Source organism: Dendrobates tinctorius, unplaced genomic scaffold (assembly GCF_039654945.1).
Source record: "Dendrobates tinctorius isolate UK_male_01 unplaced genomic scaffold, ASM3965494v1 ptg000020l, whole genome shotgun sequence".
NCBI lineage: Eukaryota > Metazoa > Chordata > Amphibia > Anura > Dendrobatidae > Dendrobates > Dendrobates tinctorius.
The window spans coordinates 19,300,943-19,307,017 of NW_027361688.1; positions in this window are offsets into that span (position 1 = coordinate 19,300,943).

Consider the following 6,075-nt stretch of genomic DNA (forward strand, 5'->3'; position numbering starts at 1 on the left):
CAGGAAAGGGAGCCACAGAAGTCCCACAAGAAGAGAGTATAGTGCTGTTTTTATTTTATCCGCCGCTGCTTTTCCATTGGTCTTCACTTTCTTCCAGCCACCTTCTACGACTACATTGGTTATGACAGAGAAGGAGGCTGGATTTGCTATTGAAATGGGCAGTGAGTCAGCCTCCTTCAAATGCTGCTTCGGTGACATTCCCCTATAGGAATGTCCTATGTGCTATCAATGCTGAGACTTTTATAGATGTGCTATAACAACATATGCTCCATCCAGACAATGTCTATTTCGGAGAAGGCCTTGGATATTTCAGTAGGACGATTCTAAACCACATACTGCACTCACCACAACAGCATGGCTCTGCAGAAGAAGAATTTGGGTCAAGACCAGAAGTCTAAATCTTTCACCAATAGAAAACATTTGGCACACTATGAAATGAGAAAGAGACAAAGACCCCGGACTGTGGAGCGGCGAGAATCCTACATCAAGTGAGAACATTTTTCTCCCAAAATTTCAGTGATGGGTCTTCTTACCCCACACATGTTTACAGACTAGCGGGAATGCTACATAATGGTAGACCATACACTATTAAAAATGTACTTTACATATGTCTGATATACAGTACATTGTTCTGAGTGCCTAGTATTAGCCTGATAATCCAGAACCCCTGCAACGGAGATATCATCCATATTGACTGAAAGATCTAGCTTGACGTTCACCTAAACGTCAACCAAAATCAAGTTGGCTATGTGCATTCTCATTTAGGTGCCCAAAGTTCACAGCTGAACGTGGATGATGAAGGAGACAATGTCTACATTAATTAAGGGCAAAAGGACTGGATTGTCAGGATTGCAGGAAGCACCAAGAGTGACCTGCGCTTACTCATCAGACCACATGACGACCACTTCTTTGGGGTCTACTGGACATGTATGAAGTAAACCTTCCACAAATCCAAAAACCATGGAACCCATCACCATGTGTGGTCCGATGAGCAGGCTCGGAAAGCTTTAGTTGACTCCTGCTTGCCTGATAATCCAGCCCGTTTGCTTGTGATTGATGAAGGTGATGTCCCCACATCAAAATTGAGCTGTAAACTTTGGGCTATTGCCATTCACCTAGGAGTCAGACAATACGTATGGCCGACTTGACTACAGTTTGAGGCCTTTTGGTGAAAGTCGATAGAACAAGGTCTTAAAATTTTGATCAAGATGACGTCTTCTACTCAAAAGGGCTGGCAAGAGGAGGCGAGTACAGTCCAGGCCCACCCATCGGACTGTTCAGTTGATTTTTACACGTTGTAGGACATACAGTAAAGTGAATTTTCGATAGTATTTCGGACTGTGATAGTGAAATGATAGCTTATTCAGAAAGATGTCTGGAGGGCACCAAGAAATCTGATGTGAGGACCCCATCTAAACACGGATCACTTTGAAGTAAAAATTCAAATCTCGTTATAAATTATTAATTTACCCATCAAAAACAATTCACCTGGAGATTTTGTGCAATTTTGTTTTTTAATCATTTTCATTTCTAATGAAACATCATCCACAGTTGGTCTCCTACCCCTTAATGGTTATATTTAGACCCAATGCCTAATTGTAATAAATTACACCAAATTACTTTTACATTTTACGTTAAAATTCTTCATCAAACTCCTGGTATGGCCCGACGCGTTTCATGAGATTTATTTAGCCTTCATTTAACTACCTAGCACTTTTAATTTCTGTAGTCCTTGACATGGAAGAATGCCTCAATCTCTTCTACAGAGCATTTCACCAAGTCCTAATTACACTATTAATTCAGAGAGAGAAGCAAACTCGGGCCCGCAGCCTTCATTATTCTGCCCTTTGTCAGACCACTGGTGTCACCGAACCGCTAGAAGCGCTCCTCACCTTCCTGTCTCCATTCATTAGAACTCATAGGATGTGACGCGGAAGTAAGTCAGAAGTTAGATGACGCCACCATGATTTCGATTGAATCCATGAACGATGTTGAATGTAAATGTAAGTGTCCCACTCGTAAAGAGGCACCTCGATGAGAGACACTTAGCGCTAGGGTCAAATTGGGATGTTTAGATGAGTATATGAAGTGTGGAGGCTACTAAGGGGGACATGATATAGGGAGGTCTAGTAATGGAGCCTTGATATAGCATGAAGACTACTAAGTGGGCCATCATATAAAGGGGGCCATCATACAGAGTGGGGGCTACTGGGGACCATGATACAGAGTGGGGGCTAGGTTGGGGAGCATTATTCTGTTTGGGACATATTGTGGGGGCCATCATAAAGTGTGGGGGCTGCTAAGGGGGCCTTGATAAAGCATAGGGGCTACTAAAGGGGACATGATATAGGGGGATCTACTAATGGAGCCTTGATATAACATGGAGACTACTAAGTGGGCCATCATATAAAGTGGGCGCTATTAAGGGGGTCATCATAAAGAGTGGGGGCTAAAAAGGGGACCATGATACAGAGTGAGGGCTAGGGTAGGGGGCATCATATTGTTTGGGGCATACTGCGGGGGTCATCATAAAGTGTGGGGGCTACTAAGGGGGCCTTGATAAAGCATAGGGGCTAGTAAGGGGGTCATGATACGGGAGGGTTTACTATTGGAGCCTTGATATAGCGTAGAGACTAATAAGGGGGTCATCAAATAGAGTGGGCGCTATTAAGGGGGTCATCATACAGAGTGTGGGCTACTAAGGGGACCATCATTCAGAGTGGGGGCTAGGGTAGGGGGCATCATATTGTTTGGGGCATACTGTGGGGGTCATCATAAAGTGTGGGGGCTACTAAGGGGGCCTTGATAAAGCATAGGGGCTAGGAAGGGGGTCATTATATGGGGAGGGTTTACTAATGGAGCCTTGATATAGCTTAGAGACTACTAAGGGGGTGATCATACAGAGCGGGGGCTAGGGTGGGGGGCATCATACTGTTTGTGGGGGCCATCATAAAGTGTGGAGGCAACTAAGGGGGCCATCACAGAGTGGGGGATAGGGTGGGGGGCATTATACTGTTTTGGAGCACACTGTGTGGGCCATCATACAGTGTGGGGACTTCTATGGGGTCCATCATACAGTGTGTGTGTGTGTGGGGGGGGGTACTTAGGGGGCCATCATACCATGTGTAGATGTTTCTTGCCAACTTTACCAGGATGCTCCGGAGGGTCCCGGAGTTGGGAAGCATCCCTTGCCGAGTTCCACCACACTGACACCAGGATGCTGTATTATCAGACTCAGATTCAGGGAGCGGCATTATAGAGTGGATAAGGGAAAGGTCTGCTGGAAAAAAGGGAGTGCATGTGCAAAATTTGGTGTCACAATTTGGGCAATGAATTCTCCCCTAAAAAGAATTTAGAAAAATTGCACAAAATTCAGGTTACTTCCTAAGTATTCGGAACTGTTGGGAACTGTGCTCCATTTCTAGAAATACCAGGAGATTGCACAAAAAAGGGGGAAAAAAAAGAGGTAAATTGCAAATGAATGGGACCAAGCGGCAAATGTATTACACCGAACAACTGGATGTGGCGGTCTCAGGAGCCGCAGCCCCTTCAGTTGATTGTCAGACAAACACCCATCTGATTATTTATCACCTATACTAGGAAAAATCCACCAATATTATAGTATCAGAAAACCTATTTAAAGTGGAAATAAACAGGGAAAATAAAACTATTAAAAAAAGTAACATTAATCCTATAAAACTATAAACCGCGTGAAGTTGTAGAGTTTTGCTCACGAGTTGCTGCCGGCAGTCTGATTTGCTGCTTCACCACTGCTATACCAATATTGCAATGCTGTAATATCACCACTAGGTGGAGTAATGATGCTGAGATTTCATCCAGCCAAGTTTTTTTAATACAATTTTGGACCTATGACTTTATTTATCCTCTGACCATAACACGAAGAAAAGTGAAAATATTAAGATTTTACCTAAACTATCATGGATCTAGTAGTAAATGGGAAAATTGACAAGTAGAAACTTCTGATTTCACCAAATATACTTTCAGCCATCTTTAAAGTGAATTGGGCAGGTTGATTTTACTTTAGAAACCAATGGTATGGCTGTAGAGGTCCTAGTCTAAGCGCAAAAAATGATATCTATCTTGTTTGTAGTAATCTGATGTGCCAATGCTGAGATATGGAGCTTTGATGCCACATGCAAATTAGACTAGAGGTTATTGGGGGCGTGTCAATGCCTGTGGAGTACATAGACACGCCTCCAATGCACTTTCAGGATCATTTACATTTGGCTTCAAAGCTTAAGTTCTCACTAATGGCTCATGAGATTACTACATGAATAAATTAAGGCCAGACTTGTTAACCCCTTTCCGACATTGGGCGTAATAATACGCCGATGTCGGACACCCTCCTTCCAGCGCTGAGCCCACATCTTTTCCGGCACATGTCAGCTGTTTTGAACAGCTGATATGTGCCTCTAACAGCTGCGGGTGGAATCGCGATCCACCCGTGGCTGTTAACTAGTTAAATGCTGCTGTAAAATTCTGACAGCGGCATTTAACACGCGCTTCCGGCAAGCGCGCCAGAAATCCCGCCCATTGGCGCCCGGGTGACATGACCGCGGGTCAACGATGGGTTAGCATCACAACCACAGGTCTCCTAGAGACCTCTATGGTTGTCACTGCAGGATTGCTATCAGCGCCGCCCGGTGGTCGGCACTCATACCAAGTGAGTAATTCTGCTACATACAAGGGATCTGATCATCGCCTGTATGTAGCAGAGTCGATCGGGTTATGGCAGCTTCTAGTCTCCCATGGAGACTATAGAAACATGCAAAAAGTAAAAAAAAATGTTTTAAAAATGTTTAAAAAAATATAAAAGTTCAAATCACCCCCCTTTCGCCCCATCAAAATAAAACAATAAAAATAAAATCCCACATACACATATTAGGTATCGCCGCATTCAGAATCACCCGATCTATCAATAAAAAAAAAAAAGAATTAACCCGATCGCTAAACGGCGTAACAAGAACAAAAGTCAAGACACCAGAATTATGGTTTTTTGGTCGCCGCGACATTGCATTAAAATGCAATAACGGGCGATCAAAAGATCTTATCTGCACCGAAATGGTATCATTAAAAACATCAGCTCTGCGCGCAAAAAATAAGCCCTCATCCGACCCGAGATCACGAAAAATGGAGACGCCTACGGGTCTCGGAAAATGGCGCAAGTTTTTTTTTTTTAAGAAAGTTTGGAATTTTTTTTCACTAATATAAAAAAGAACCTAGACATGTTTGGTGTCTGTGAACTCGTAATGACCTGGAGAATCACAATGGCCGGTCAGTTTTAGTATTTAGTGAACCTGGCAAAAAAGCCAAATAAAAAGCACCTGTGGGATTGCAATTTCACCGCAGTTGGAATTTTTCTCCTGTTTTCCAGTACATGATATGTTAAAACCTATTGTGTCACTCAAAAGTACAACTTGTCCCGCAAAAAACAAGCCCTCACATTGCCATATTGAATAAAAAAGTTATGGCACTGGGAAGAAGGGGAGCAAAAAACAAAAATGCAAAAATGAACATGCCTGCAGTCATGAAGGGGTTAATACCATCAAGCACTAGAGGGCGCTCACTGCATGCATACTTTCTTTGGGGAATACCTATGATGGGTTGTGGCCTGTGGGCCACAATTGTGGTGGTAGAAAACATTTTTTTATACAAGCCAGAGTAATGCAAAAGTGTACAATTTGCACATTTTCCACCTTCCCCAACATTTTTATAAAAAGTCGATGGGACAAATTACAGTAATCAAGGTCAGAAATTGGCAGAAAGTACAGTGGAAATCTATGCAAGCTCATTATTTTTGCTTTTCTGGGAGTTCAATTTTTGGTTCAACTCAGCCATGTTATTACAGAATGGGAAGCGAGGAGCAGAGGGCAGAAAAGTCTCCAGCTCTGCTGACTCCATAACTGAAGAGTCCAGACCTCCTCTGGTATTAATATCAGCACAAACATTGTGCCCCCCGTCGGGACCTTCATGGCTGAGCAGCTGCATGCAGCCTAACATCACCAATCACAATGATGACCGTCAGATGGAGTGGTGTAAAGCCGCCACCACTGG